A 16,600-nucleotide genomic window follows, 5' to 3' on the forward strand; every position below is an offset into this window, starting at 1 on the left:
TTCTGGTTCTTCCTCTAATATATAAGCTTCCTTGTATTTCCTGAGGGACATAATATTTTGGTTGCTATTTAAGTCATTTAAGATTTAATATTTTTCAGAAAACAAAATTTATGAATGAAAGAATTCCTGAAATACATAAATGGAAAACAAGTGGTTTGGGGTCTTGTGAGTCTTGTGAGAGAAATGTTTAAGCCTAGATAAAAGTCTCTTTAAATAGCTGAACTAAACACTAATCCATTTACCTTGTAGAAGAAAACCCAGTTACTGATTTATATCCCCAAAGAACTCTTTATCTATTTTGTTTTGTCTTCACCAACTTGACTCTAAGTCAAACCTCAACTAGTTTAATACTTGTGCCAGTGGTATAATAACAATTTCTGATTCTTTGAGCAAAACAGTATTCCAAATCCTAATTGCTCAACTTTTCTCTCTTTCATTTCCTCCTTCTTCTCATGTTCCTTATATCCATTCCTCCTGCAAAAGCCACCCTATGACCCTTCTTTTAGAATGCCTCTACTGCCCTAGCTCAAGTACAGTGGCAGCCACACCTATAATGACATTAAACCAACAATAAGTATGGCTTTGATCATCCAGAATTTAATCTCAGCCTTGTGAGCCAGACTTCCACTAGAAAAACCACTGGGAATTCAAACACATATCCACATGTTGTTTGGTTTGGTTTGGTTTTTCTAGGTCAAGCCAACAACCACAGCATAGCAGTGTTTTTAAAACCAAACTGAACCCACAGGCAAACAGGTGAATGAGCTAACTTGCTTGCTCACACTGCAATAATACAAGCAGAATTTTCCTGTCTAGTTGCTTCACAAAGAAAATAAGAAGTTTGAGACTTCCAAGGCAGAATTACATTCTAGCCATAAACACATTTTGATGGACAACTTGTTAAGACTTTATTTTTGCTAACCATCAGAATTAGGATAAAAACATCTCAGCTATGAAGAGTTCTGTATTCTAATGAGAACATTCTATAAAAAAAATCATCTGAATTTATAAATAGCACTAATATATCATTTCGACTTTATTTGATCCTGTTAATTCACCCAAATGGACACATTTCTGCATATTTTAAAAGCAGTAAGATGTAAATTTGGTAACAATAAATGTCTAATCACTATTTGCAACTCTCCTCCGATATTAAACATTTCAAAACTATCTGACTCAGCCATGAACTACAATCTAACTCACAGAGATGGTGATGTTCGGTTATGCTTCTTCAGTGATGCACACTAAATCATCGTAAGCAAGCCTTTCGTCTTTGGAAATTAGGTAGCAGTGACATCCATATGGCAAAGTTCTAGAAGAAGCTAATTTTGAGTGGTCTTTTTTATAGCTGCCAGACACAAAAAGATACACCAGGCACAGGCAGCATATGAAGCATCTTTCACTGGCGTGGTCCCTAAGCCACTGGCACCACTAGACAGGAGACAGAACTGTTAACAATGAAGTGCCTCAGACCAAGTACACAGGTGAGATTAGGGCAAGGCACATGCAGCTCCTGGGTGGAAACTTCCCAAAGGTGCACCCTTGCAGAATCCTGGGAGTGAGTGTATCTTTGAATTTTGCACCCTAGGCATTCACTCACCTCATCCTAAGTTCCTGCCCTGCACAAAAGCCCCAAGCTGAGACTGGCAGCAGGAACCAGGGGTACCTAATGTCCACATCCCACAGCTGAGGCAAAGCTTCAGAACCAATCTTACCTCAAGAACAGATGTGCTCATCTCTAGCCCAGTACTTGGAGACTCTGCCTTCGCCCTTGAGGGACCAAGAGCAGCCTGGTGTGTTTTGTGATTTGGACAAAGTCCCTGAATCCTCCGCCCAGAGCCCCTGTGATAAGGGCCCAGTATTCCCCCTCCCAATCCTGCAGCCCTCCTGATAAACACCAGTGGGCCCTAACAGCTTCTGATAGAACTGCTGGGATTGTGACACTACCACTCCTCTCCTCGGTCCTAGACTCCAGCCCATCTCCCACCTCCCACTCCCAGCTGGGTCCACTTTCTGGGCCTGCACTTTAGTCTGCTGGACTAGCTTCTTGCAGATCTGTGGTTCCATCTCCCAGTTTGTCCTACCCCATGGGAGTTACCAGAGCCACCCAATCACTGGGAGAACCAAAAGGACCTTCACATAAAGCATCAGCTGGGGGCACCCCTGTCTCTGCTGAGACTCGCTGGAAAAGAAGACATCTTCAGCAGCAAACAGACCAAGCACCTCACAGCCTGCATCTTTCTATTTCATCAATTCACAAATCTTGTTTGTGTCAATAATCACCTAGGATAATTTCTGATTTATCTACTTAACACAACTAAATAGAACTTCGTGTGTGCTTAAAACTGTTAATAAGCTCTTTTCCTCCCTGGCCACCTGAGGATCTGTTGCCATCATGAATGACACGGTAACTATCTGGACCCAGAAGTTCATGACCAATCAACTACTTCAAAGGAAACAAATGGTCATTGATGTCCATCATCCCGGAAAAGCAACAGTACCCAAGACAGAAATTTGGGAAAAACTCACCAAAATGTACAAGACTACACTGGATGTCATTTTTGTATTTGGATTCAGAACCCATTTCCAGGGTGGCAAGACAACTGGCTTCGGCATGATTTATGATTCTTTGGATTATGCGAAGAAAAATGAACCCAAACATAGACTTACAAGACACGGCCTGCATGAGAAAAAAAGACATCAAGAAAGCAGTGGAAGGAACGCAAGAACAGAATGAAGAAAGTCAGGGGCACCGCAAAAGCCAATGTTGGTGCTGGCAAAAAGCCAAAGGAGTAAAGATTTTGCAGTGCCTGCCTGCAGTGACTGCAGGTTTTTCACAAGAGGATTAATAAACTGTAAAAACTTCAAAAAAAACCTGTTAATGAATACCCTACAAATATTAACTCATTTAATGGTCATAATAACCCTGTGAAGTAGGTAATATTATTACTCTCACCTAGGAGATGAGGAAACTGAGGCTTGAGAGATTAATGACATCCCAAAGCCACACACAAATAAAGGCAAAGCTAAGATTCAAACTTGGGAGTTTCGTTACGGGACCAGTGGGAAGCATTATACTATGTGGCAAACAACCATCTCCCATCCCCAAAAATATAATTCAGTACATCATTTTCCTAGAAAAGGACTAGGAGATCTGAACAAGACTTCCAAAGGATTTTTTGTTTTAAGAGTAGGAAAAATTTATTGGGAGAAAGAAAGCTTCTGCCTAAGAGACAGAAGGGGGACCGGAAAGTGAGTTGCCCGCTCACCCCACTTTTCAAAGATGTTTTATACAGCAAAGCCATGTGGTGAGGCGTCCCAAACTGGGACGAAACTATATGTTTTGTCCCAAAGGATTTTATATAATAAGCAGGTCATTTACTTAGCGTCTGGTATTTGGGAACCACGGCCCTATACCTCATCTCATCTGGGAGAGACAGGAAAGGGGCATACATATATCACTCAAAATAAAACTGTGTTGGAATACACTGAGAAAGCACGGAAAGATAGTCAGGGATAATTCATTCAGAACCTTGGAATACAGACTAATAACACCATGAGTTTAGCCAGATGTGGTGGCACATGCCTGTAATCCCAGCATTTAGGAGGCTGAGGCAGGAGGATTGCCACCAGTTTGACACTAGCCTGGGCTGCATAATGAGTTCAAGGCCAGCATGAACTACTACATAGTGAGACCCTGTCTCAAAAAAAAAAGTATTACACTTTCATTATAAAAAAACACATTAGTTTAATAAAATGATCAACAATGAATTGTGTATTATTAAATAAAGTATATTAAAATGTGACATCAGAAGACTATAAGGAGCATTAATAAACATAAAATTATTGTACTAAAAGATACATAATAGCAAGCCCAGCCCAAACCTGTCAGAGCCTCCGATAACAGCGAGCAGCCTCTGCGGCACATGTCCCACAGGTTCACACCACCAGTCTCGCCAGAGGCACAGCTGGCTGCAGCCGGGCAGTCCTGAGCTATGCAGCCCTGACAGATACCAGCAGCTCATCACGAAGTGTGACTTCTCCAACACAGAAGTTAGCATTGAAGGTGAAGATGGAAGCAATGGACTAAGCATGGGGAGAAAGCGACAATATGAAAACAGTGCTGCATCTGATTAATACGATTACCACGACTGTTTACTATTGTGTCATTTTGGACAACTCCTTTGAACCAACAAAAACATTAGGACCAGGCAAAGACATAAACAACAATGCACTTCCAAAAGGAGATGAAGATCTGTAGACCAGTCATTGGCAGGGCACTGGATACTCAATGTGGACGTAACTGTGAGGCAAGGAATCAGTTCACACATTAACCAGAGCTCCTCCTCCGCAGAGCCTGCAACACAAGGTGGAGTAGTAGCGGATTTGTACGCGGGTGCGGCGTCTTTTCAGCGTTACAGAGAAGCCTCTTCATCTCTAGCCACTAGGGAAAATAATATCCCATTTGTCAAGGAAGTGCATTCTCAGTTTTTTGAGAAATGGAGGTAGAAGTAGGGTTAAAAGAAAAAATTCTATATTTTAGTTTCAGTAACATAACATTTGTCAGTGAAGATCTTTTTAAAACAGTTACCTTGACGATAAGCCTTTAAAACTGAAGGTATTTGCCAAAATTTTAACACCTTTTTTTTAAGGATCAGGTATCATAAATTAAGGCAAATAAAATTCAGTTTAATCAAGCCTCCAACTTGATATAATCCCCTCAAGTCACGTTTTGCTCTGTGCTCCTTCATATTCTGGAACAAGTGACACTTCACTTTAGAATTCTTTCCTTGCAAAACAAAGTTCATTCTACTCTTGTATTTTCTGTGACTCTTGCCCCTTATATGGTTTCAACCACCCATATGAATTATAACTTTTATGCAATTTAATAGTATCTACTTCCTAGAGAGAACTGGATGAAGATACCTGAGAACTGTTATGAAACTGTCATTTTAGCAGATCAACCAAAATCATAAGGACACATAATGCAGCTGCCTGCAACCACACATTCCTTTCACGACTTCTGTAAGTAACAAAAATGAACACTTCCATTAATATGACCCAAAGGGATAGGATATAAAAACAAGAAATGAAGCTTTATATACTCAAATTTATTCTTATTAATCAGTTTCACTATTCAGCTTTTAGAATTATCTAGTTATGTAATAATCATTGACTTAACATTAAATCAAAGCTTTAAGTTACCTAAGATTTTGAAGTTATTTTAAAATTACACAGCACAAAATATAATTACTGTTACTATGAAAGCTTATCTGAATAATTATTGATGTTAGTGAACACAAATTTACATGTGTCATAAACTGAAACAGTATAAAGTAGTAATGCTAATTTGTTTAATCAGTAAACCAATATAATAAGTTTAGTAGACTACATTCGCTAACCTCTTCATTACAAAACAAGTCTAAATGTTATAAAATATAATACATGGACCTGTGTTCTAGGTAAAATTGATACATTAGAGAAATACATATAATTGTCTTTTCTTTATTAAACCAAAATTATTAATCCGGCCCCATTTCTCCAAAGATTCATCTTAATTACATACACTTGGATACTTAAAATTTTTTGAGCTGAGTTTGCTATTTTGTAAGAAAAAAAATTTTTTCCCTAAAAGTTTAGCATATTTAAAATATTATAGGAATTTAGATTGAGAACTCAAACCCTTGCCCTACTGCCTGCATCCAGAACAAATACGGGATCTGTCTTCCTTTATCTACCAGCGTGAGCAAGGACACATCTGGCTTCAGACAAGCCACAGCCTGGGTAAACTGCAGGACCTCTGGGATAGGGGGTTCCTCAAGGGATAGGTGGAGAAAAACAAGAGATCCCAGAAGGAGACCATTCAATGCAAAATACAGAGGGGGGAAAAAAACATTTTGGGACTCTTGGACTTTTTCTTCCTTTCTTCTTTCTTCTTCACTGATTTATGAGTTTGGGGAATTTTCTTTTGACCTTTTTCTTGTTTTATTCCCCTCTTTTTCCTTTCTTTTTCCCTTTTAATTTTTTTCTTAATTTTATTCTCCATATTCTTTCTTTTTTCTTTTATCTTCTATTTTTCATTTGTTTTTTTCTGTTACCTTTATCTAATTCTATAAGTATCCTTCTACTCCATAAAAGGATCATTTGTCTCACTTCTCTCTCATCTATAGTTTAAGTTTTCAAATTTTTCTACTTACATTCTCCCATTCCCAACCTCCATATCTTTAATAATGCAACAATTAAGCTTTATTAATCTTTAGTTAGCTTCATATAATTAATGTTGAATTATTTTCTACCATTAGTCAGGTATAGTTGTCACATTTAGAATATATTTGCTGCATGTCAATGTTTGGGTTGTCGTAATGTTGGTACTATAATTACGGATTTCTTTTCTCTGGTTGAGGGTGGTGCATTATTGGTTCTTATGGAATGCCAATATCCAATTTGTCCTGGATGATGCTACTGTTGCTGACTTCCTTGGTGTTGCCATGGTCACATAATTGTTACTAACGGATTTTTTCTGTATGCCAATGCCCAGATTGCCTTTGTGACACTAACAATACTGCAGTGTTGGGCCAACTGCACTGCATCTTCCCCTCCCAAATTAACAGAAGTGGTCAATCTTGAGGCAAGGGTAAAGGACTATAGTTAGCCATGCCAAAAGTGCACCACTGAAAAACAGGCTAACTAAAGAGATCTCCATATTAGCCACAATATCTTTCCACTATAAGCACTCACAAACCTCAGTACTAACAAAAACAATATAAACAAACAAAACTACAAACATAAGAAGACAAGGCAACAAAATGCCTCCCAGAACTCCCAAGTCCCCCAAAACCCATCCAGGGAGCCTCAAGGGGGACAATAACACACCTGAATTATTCAAAAGGAGAGCACAGGAGATTTAAAAACAGATCAAAGAGGTGCTGCAGAGGATCACAGAAGATAAAACTATACAGATAATAGAAGTCATAATAAACAAAATGATCAGAAGACATTAATAAAAAGCCATCTAAGCTAAATACAACAAAACATGAATGACCAGTTTAGCAAAGAAGTAGAGTCCATGAAAAGGTTTCAAGCAGAAATTCAGGAGATTAAAAATTATATCGAGGGCCAGGGATTTAGTTCAGTGGTTTTGCCGCCTGCTGCGCAAGTGCAAGGACCCAAGTTTGATTCCCGGTACCAAAAACAATAAAAACAATAAAACAATAAAAACACTTGGCAGGGTGAGCAGTTAAGCAAAAAAGGAAAACTTGAGAAATCAGCAACAGGAAAATAATGCAATGACAGGAATAAGTCAATACCTTTCAGTAATAACATTTATTTATTTATTTATTTATTTATTTATTTATTTTGGTACCGGGGATAGAACTCAGGACCTAGCGCTTGTGAGGCAGGCAGCACCACTGAGCTAAATCCTCGGCCCTCAGTAATAATTCTTAGTGTGAATGGTCTCAATTTCCCAGTCAAAAAGCACAGACAGCAGAATGGATCAAGAAACAAAATCCATTGGTAAGCCATATACAAGAAACTCATTTAATCCAAAAAGAAATTCATACTTAAAAATCTAAAGATGGGAAACAATATTCTATGCAACAGGAACTTAGAAAAAAGTAGGAGTAGCTATCCTGATTTCAGAAAAAGTGGATTTCAAGCCAAAACTGATCAAAAGAGACAAAGAAGGTCACTACATATTGGTTAAGGGAACAAACAATTCAACAAGAAGTGATAACAAGTATAAAAATATATGTACCAAACATACCACTCCCAACTTTATAAGACAAACACTACTAGACATTAAACAAAATCAGATAACATCAACACAATTATAATAGTGGACCTCAATACCCCACTGTCACAAATATATCAACTAGAAAAATACCAATAAAGAATTATCATAGTTGAAACAAACCTTTGAACAAATGTACTTCATCGATATCTACAGAAATGTTTTTCCATCCAACAGAATACACATTCTTCCTCTCAGCAGAATATAAGACTTTCTTCAAAATAGACTACATGCAGGCTAGGGATTTAGCTCAGTAGCACTGCACCTGTCTCGCAAGCGCAAGGTCCTGAGTTCGATCTCTGGCATCAAAAAAAAAAAATAGACTACATGCTAGCCCATAAAACAAGCTTAAGTAAATGCAAAAGAATCAAAATTATCCTATGCATATTACCAAATAATAGTGCAATGAAACTAGAAATCAATGGCAAATGGATGTACCTTGAGACCATAATGTTAGGTGAAATAAATCAGACACACAAGCTTAAATATCTCATGGTTTCTCTTATATGAGAAAATCAAAATTTAAATAAAGAACAACATAAAAGATAGATGTTAGAAAGTAGGAAAATAGATCTTTCTAAAAGGGGAAAGGGACCAAACAACGGAGGGAGAGGGGAGCAAGGGGAAGAAAAGAGGATTTAAAAAGAAATTAGGATGTGTTGTTTATGCATCAACTCCATACAAGGACTGTAAACATTATGTATTACAAACATGTACCAAAAACACAAAAGGGAATCAGAGATGGATGGAGGGGAGACTGAGGGAAGGGAAACGGGATGAAAAAAAGGAAGTAAGATGTATATGTGCATGTACCAATTCCCCACAAGGAATGTAAACATTATGTACTACAAAATAAAAAAATTTTAAATAAATCCATGGCAAAAGAAACTACAGAAATTAAAGAAATTAAGCAATACCCTCTTAAATAATCAATGGGTCACAGAAGACATCAAGGAAGAAATAAGACAGTTTCCAAAATCAAATGATAATGCCAAGACACTGGTACCTATGGGGCACAACGAAAGCAATCCTAAGAGAGAAGTTTATAACTGTGAACATCCATACCAGAAAAATGGAATGAATCCAAATAAATAACCTAATGATGCATGTCAAGTTTCTAGAAAAATAAAAACAATCCAAATCCAAAGCTGGTACAAGGAAGGAAATTATAAAGATCAGTCATGACAAGGCTTTTAAAACTTTTAACTTCATCTCCCTAATGAGTGTATAATTCAATCTTGTTATTGTACTGATTAGTATTTTTCTGATTCTAGAGTTGCACACCTTTCCTTGTGCTGTACTGGCTATTTATCATCTTCTTGTGTCTACTTTTTAATTGGGTTGTCTATTAATGAGCTGTAAGAGTTCTTTATATATTCTGGTCATAGGTTGTATGCATTGTAAATATGGTCTGTTTAAGGACTACTTTTCATTTTAACGATGTCATTTAAAGTTCTAAATTTTGATGGAATCTCATTTATCAATTTTTTTCTTTTATACATCATGTTTTTTGTATCCTAGGAAGTTCTTGCCTACCCTAAATTCATAAACACTTTCCCTTATAATTTCTTCTTAAAGTTTTACAGTTTTACGCTTTCTTTTTTTTTTTTTTTTTCCTTTTTTTTTGGTACCGGGGATCAAACTTGGGACCTTGGGCTTGCGAGGTAGGCACTGGAACCACTGAGCTAAATCCTCAGCCCTGGGCTTTCTTATTTAGGCTCATAGATCCTTTCAAGATATTTTTATGTATGGAAATAAAGAGTTGAGGTTAATTTTTTATATACAGATACCAGGTGTTCTAGTGTCATTTGCTGAAAACACTACCTTTTCCTCAGCTCTTGAATTGAGTTTATATTCTATAAAATGCTAATGTTAAATAATCCTTCAAAACTCAGTGGACCATATATGTGTGGTTCTATTTCTAGATTCTCTGTTTTATTCAAATCATCTATATGTCTTTCCTTACACCAACACTGCTTTGATTACTGTAGCTTTAGAGGAAGTCTTAAAATTAGGCACTAAACGTCTCCCAACACTGTTTGTTTGTTTTTTTAACTTTTCTAGGTCCTTTGTACTCCTACATAACTTTTAAATTTCAATATCCAATTCTTCATTTATAGCACGTATACACAGACCTGAATTTTTATATATACCTTGTGTTTTCTAATCCTGCTAAATTCAAATACAAGTTCTAGGGGCTCCTAGACATTTCTTAGTGTTTTCTCTGTAGATGATCATTTCATCTACATATAAAGATTTTGCTTCTACCTTGCCAGTTCTATCCTAATTGAGTCATTTTATTGCCAGACTATTTTGGTTGGGCTTAGGTTTCAAAGTTTAATGGACAGATAAAGAATAAGCATATCTGCCCTTGTTCGAAAGCATTGTATCTTCTCCATTCATATAAGGCATTTTTCACTGGAAGTATGGAGTACATGTCTTTAATCTGTTGAGAAGGTTCTGTTCTACTTCTAGTCCTGATAGCTCTTACCATGAACAGCTGTAGAATTTAGTCCAATACTTTTTCTCCAACTAGTGACAGGATCATATAGCTTCTTCCTTTCCTCTGTTAAAGTGATGACTTTTGGGGGTGGATCTTTCAATGCTGAACCAACACTGCCATCCCTATAATAAAACCACTTTCTACATACTGCCAGATCTGACTTCTAATAGTTTGTTTTGTTAAACAAATTTCTATCTATGTTCATACTTTTTTCTTCTATTATCTTTATCCAGTTTTAGGATTAGCACAATGTTGATTTCCTAAAGTGAGGGGAGAAGTGTTCCTTTACTTTTCTGCTTTAAATGTTTAATATAATTTATCAGTTAAAATGTATATGAGCCTGTTGTTGTCATATAGGTAGGTTTTCAAGCTAGGAATATACTTTCTTTAATATGTGTTATTCAAATTTTATATTTCCTCCAGAGTTAGTTTCATTAATTTGTCTTCTAAATTACTTCTTAGAAGTTGTCAAATTTATTTCAAAAAAGATTTTTGTAATATGCTTTCTATATCCTTTTAAATTCTGTAAAATCTGTGGTAATGTCTCCTCAGTCTTGATATTTTAATTTTTAAAAAGTATAATTGATATTGTGTAATAGGAAATAAAGTTTTAAAGGAGCAGGGGAAGTGGGAGGGGTAGGGGAAAGGAAAGAAGGGGGGAAAATATGAGAAAAGGAAAAAAATGGAAACAAAATCTTTGTAAACAGGGAAGGGTGGAGGGGGTGAAGGGAGGGCAGGGGAAGGGGAAAAAAAATAAGAACCAAGATACTCATGTAATGGTACAAGATCCCAATGATGTATGCAAATGTATTTTATACCTAAAATGTACCAATAAACTTAATGGGGGAAAAAATAGAAATGAAATCTATGTAAATAGGGAAGGGTGGAGGGGGTGAAGGGTGCACAGGTAATGGGGAAAAAATAAGAACCAAGATACATCATGTACAGGTACAAGCATCCAATGATAAATGTAAACGAACTGTATACCTAAAATACCAATAAAAGAATTTTTTAAAAAAAGAAATGAATTGAGTTGTGTCTGTATATGAATTATACAATTAGCCCAAAATTTATACAAGAAAGCAAATCTATTAAGACTAAAGAGATAAGTTAGCAAAATTCCTCGGTATGGGTTCAAAATAACAAATCAATCAATAAAAACAAAGAAATGAAACAGGTGAAATCCCAGTGAATTCTGGCAAAATCCACAAGATCACTGGAATTACTTTGAAAACCTGCACTTTAACAAAATGGAGAATTCAGAAGAAATGGATAGATTCCTAAATACATATGAACTACCAAAGCTGAACCAAGAAGATATAACAATTCTGAATAATCCAGTATCAGCCAGTGAAACTGAAGAAATAATAATTTTTTTTTAAAGTACCAACTAAGAGAAGCCTAGAACACAATGGATTCACTGCCGAATTCTACAAGAACTTTAGAGACGATTTTGTGGCAACACTCCTAAAACTGTTTAGTGAAATGGAAAGGAAAGAACTACACCCAAAGTCATTCCTGGAAGCTAGCATTACTCTGATTCCAAAACCAACCAAAAAAGAGCCCTAACCAAAAAAAAAGAGAATAAGCCAATCTCTTTAATGAACATAGACACATAAATCCTCAATATGATACTAGCAAGCAGAGTGCAACAAATCATCAAAAGGATCATACAACATGACCAAGGATGCTTTATTCCAAGAATGCAGAAATGGTTCAACATACGCAAGTCAATAAATGTAATATATCATATAAGCAAAAGCAAGACAAAAAATCACAAGATCATCTCAATAGACACAGAAATAGTCTTTTATAAAATCCAATATCCACTCATGTTAAAAACCCTGAAAAAACAGGGTTAGAAGGTCTTTGTCTTGATCTCATAAAAGCCATTTATGACAAACCAGTGGCCAACATCATATTAAATGGGGAGAAACTGAAAGCCTTCACTCTAAAATCAGGAACATGACAAGGATGTCCACTATCACCACTCCTATTCAACATATTCCTTGAAACATTAGGCAGACAGTCAGACAAGTGAAAAAAATAAAAGGTATAAGCGTAGGGAAAGGAAGAAGTCAAATTATCATTATTTGTAGATGACATGATTCTCTATATAAAAGACCCAAAAAATTTCACCAAAACATTCTTAGAATTAATAAGCAAATTCAGTAACATAGGAGGACACAAAGTCAACACTCAAAAGTGAACAGCATTCTTGTATACCAGTAATAAGCTCATTGAGAAAGAAATTAGGGAAATAAATACCTTTTACAATAGCATGAAGAAAAATTAAATACTTAGGAGTTAACCTAACCAAAGAAATGAAAAATCTCTCGCCACCTACCTTGCAAGTGCATGGTCCTGAAGTCCATCCCTGGTACCAAAAAAAAAAAAAAGAAATGAAAAATCTCTACAACAAAAACTATAGTATTCTAAAAAAGAAGATCAAAGAGGACATCAGAAAATGAATAGATATCCCTTGTTCCTGGATAGGCAGAACCAATATAGTCAAAATGGCCATAGGTCTAAAACTGATGTACAGATTTAATGCAATCCCAATCGAATAGCATTCCTCAGAGAACCAGAAAAAAAAATCCAAAATTCATATGAAACAAGAACACATCTAGAATACAAAAAGAAATTTCTGGGCAAAAGAGCAAGGCAGGCGATATCACAGTCATGGACTTCAAGTTATACCACAAAGCTACAATGATCAAAAACAGCATGGTACTGACAAAAAAACCAGACACGTGGATCAGAGGAACAGAATAAAGGATGCAGAAACAACTCCAGGCTACCTGATCGGCCACCTGATCTTTGACAAATGAGTCAAAACTTTCAATGGAGGAAAGACAGACTGAAACAAACAGTGCTGGAAAGCTGGCTATCTACACGCAGAAGACTGTACCTAGACCCATCTCTCTCACTGCGCACCAAACTGCAATCAAAATGAATCAAAGATCTAAATATTAAAACAGAAGCAGTCTGCTGGAAAACAAAATAGGTAAAACTCTTGAATACACAAACACAGATAGGCAAGGCTCAATGAACAAAACCTCAAGGGCTCAATAAATAATACCAAGAATTAACAAATGGGATCCTATCAAATTTAAAAGCTTCTGCACAGCGAAGGAAACTACCAACACAGTGAAGAGACAGCCTACAGAATGAGGAAACCTTTTGCCAGCTATTGTGCAGACAGGGAACTAATATCTAGACTATACGAAGAACTCCAAAAATTAGAGATCCAAAAAAAGAGGCCAAATCCAAAAAATGGGCAAGTGAAATTAATAAACCTTCCTCTTCTCAGAAGAGAATGTACAAATGACAAATAAATACATGAAAAAATGTTCAACATCACTGGCTATTCAAGAAATGCAAATTAAAATAATATTGAAATTCCACCTCACTCCAGAAAGAATGATCATCATCAAGAAATCAAATGATGGGGGCCGGGGATTTAGCTCAGTGGTTCCGCCGCCTGCCTCGCAAGCGCAAGGTCCCGAGTTTGATCCCCGGTACCAAAAAAAAAAAAAAAAAATCAAATGATGACAAATACTGGCAAGGCTGTGGGGAAAAAGTAACCCTTCTTCATTGTTGGTGGGAATGTAAACTACTATAACCACTATGGGAAATAGTATGGAAATTCCTCAAAAAACTAAAACTAGAAATTCCATTTGACCCAGCCATGTCCCTTCTAGGTATTTTCCTAAAAGAGTTAAAGACATGATATTACAGTGATATATGCATACCCATGTTTATAGCAGCACAATTCACAACAGCTATATCTTGGAAATGGCCTATATGTCTAACAACAGATGAATGATAAAGAAAATGTATTTATACACAGTGAGGTACTACTTTGTCTTAAAGAAGGATAAACTTGAGTCATTTGTAGGAAAATTAAAACTATAATGTTAAGTCAAATAAATGAGACACACAACCTTAAATAAAACATGGTTTAGACTCTTATATGAGAAGCTAAAAATATAAATAAAGAGAAAAATAAAAGAAAATAAGAAATAGATCATTAGCACATGGGAAAGGAATGAAGAGATGGAGGGAGGCAGGAGAAGGAAGTGGGATATAAAAAATGGAATTGTGAAGTGTTGTGTACATGTAGCAAGTCCTTACAAAGAATGCGATCGTTATGTTCTACAAATACGTACCAACGAAAATAGGAGATGGAGGGAGGGAAAGGGAAGGAGATTAAAAAGAGAATTAAGATGTGCCATGTGCATGTGCCAACTCCCCACAATGAATGTAATCATTATGTGCTACAAACATGTATTAAAAAAATTTTTAAATTAGGAATTCACTGAAGTGCTTATTTATTCCTATAAAACAAGTCAGAACAGAAGCCCCTCAATTTAAAGGACATTATAATGGAATTTATTTATACCCTCCAAAAATAGGAAAATATTTTACATTCCCACAGTGAGCTAGAAAGCCCATTTTGCATTTTTAAATTAATTTTATTGGTATGCTTTTGATACACATAATGATCACATTCATCATAGGGAATTTGTACCTATACATAATATACCTTGATTCTTTTTTCTCTATTCCCCTCCCCTCTGTTCAACCCTTCTTCCCTTCCTTATTTACAAAAGCCTTGGTTTCCATTTTCCCCTTCTATTCTTTTTGTCCTTTTCTCTTCCTTCCCTTCCTCCTCCCCCCTCCCTTGTTCCCCTTCCCATTTGAACATTTTCTTCCTACTTCCCCATGAATGCACCTGGACACATGCTTTTAAGTGAAATAAATCAGACACACATATTTAAATATTGCATTGTCTTTCTTGTGTGAGAAACTAAAAGCATAAATAAGGACCAAAATGGATGCTAGACACTGGGAAGCCTGTTCACACAGGCTGCTGACAAACAGACACAGAGAATTTATTGCTTCGGTTTTGAAACTTCAATTTCAAGTTGAAAGTAAACACAGAAACATAAAAACTCACAAGTCCAGATCTCAAATAACTGTTTTCCTTCCTAGGAGGTACAAATCTAATTTGAGCTCACATAAGACAAAAAGACTAACAAACCGGATTCTCTGTCTTCTCTTCCAAAAGAGACTGGATGTCTGTCATCCAACGAATATCACCAGTGGTCAGATCATAAAGCCAATTTCTCCACCACTGCCACTAGCAGTGTGGAGTTATCTATCAGGAATGGATAAATCAAACAAATATTTAAAAAGGAAAAAATAAAAAGTAAACTTAGTTCTATAACCATTTGGGATTTACTCTCAAAGACAACAAACGATTTGCCTGGACTTAACTCATAAAATACATCTCTTAAGGAATACAGACTTCATCACATAAGTCCCATTCAGCATCTCCTTGAAACAAGGTTTCCAGTATTACAGTGTGTTACTCAGGCAGATACAAAGTGAACACATGCCAAAGTTTTATTCAGTTCATAAATTAATAAATAAGCCAGTAAGATATAAAACAAATTCCAAAGGCATTTGAAAAGTTGGGGTGGGTGGGGGCATCCGAGAGTGTGACTAAGTGGTAAAGGCCTTACCTATTATGTACATGGCCCGGGTTCCTTCCCATCACTGGGGGTGAAAGAGGGCTAATAAAAAGAATGAAGGCGGGGAGAAGGAAGAGAGGGAGGAAGGGGAAGGAAGAAGGAAGAAAGGGGACAAGGAGAAAAAAGGAAGAAAAGAAGAAGGGAGGAAGGCAGGAAAGCCAGGCAATATATTAATAAAAGTAAGGTCACATAGTTTTAGACCCAATTGATTGATGTCTTACACAACTATAAGTCATCACCTCTAGGGTTATCTGGCCCACCAAATAGAAATTATTTGCATCTCTCCCCGGAAGAAACCTACCAGCTAGTCTCTGCCTCTGTCCTGTTTCCTCTAAACCATTAACTCCATCTTGGCCTGGGTTGTAAACCAGTTAACAGAAAATCAACCCCAGGACAGCACTGAAAAAACATCCAGTAATCTCATTTGCCTATTTCCACGCTTTAGACTTTTTTTTTCTTCTTCACAGAATGAGATATTGAAAGTATTGTATGGAGACGGGCATGGTGGGACACACCTGTAATCCCAACACTCTGTGAGGCGGAGGCGGGAGGATCACACATTCAAACCCAGTTTGGGCAATTTATCGAGACTCTGTCAAAAAATAAAGAGCTGCGGATAATAAAGAGCTCTGTGCCAAAGCCTTGAGTTCAATCCCCAGTAACGAAAGAGAGGTAGAGGGTGGGATTCAACAGAAATTCATATTTAAATTAACACAAAACTATTTTAACTAGCAACTGTAACCAGAAGAGTGACAAAACTTTACT

The 16,600-nt window shown here is 36.6% G+C and overlaps 1 long non-coding RNA gene and 1 pseudogene across 1 annotated transcript; one reads left to right on the forward strand and one right to left on the reverse strand.

Annotated features, from left to right (window-relative positions):
- The first annotated feature begins 2,395 nt into the window (after positions 1–2,395).
- Positions 2,396–2,883, forward strand: LOC101705048 (small ribosomal subunit protein eS24 pseudogene; annotated as a pseudogene).
- An 881-nt stretch (positions 2,884–3,764) lies between these two features.
- On the reverse strand, positions 3,765–13,829 carry LOC110347180 (uncharacterized). Its single transcript, XR_015447057.1, has 3 exons — positions 12,643–13,829; positions 4,927–5,023; positions 3,765–4,444 (listed from the first exon to the last, which is right to left on the reverse strand). It is a non-coding gene; the product is annotated as an uncharacterized LOC110347180 (long non-coding RNA).
- Positions 13,830–16,600: the final 2,771 nt, after the last annotated feature.

This window comes from Heterocephalus glaber, unplaced genomic scaffold (assembly GCF_053883595.1).
Source record: "Heterocephalus glaber isolate CG9 unplaced genomic scaffold, H.glaber_assembly_v1.0 deba00001743, whole genome shotgun sequence".
Classification (NCBI taxonomy): Eukaryota; Metazoa; Chordata; class Mammalia; order Rodentia; family Bathyergidae; genus Heterocephalus; species Heterocephalus glaber.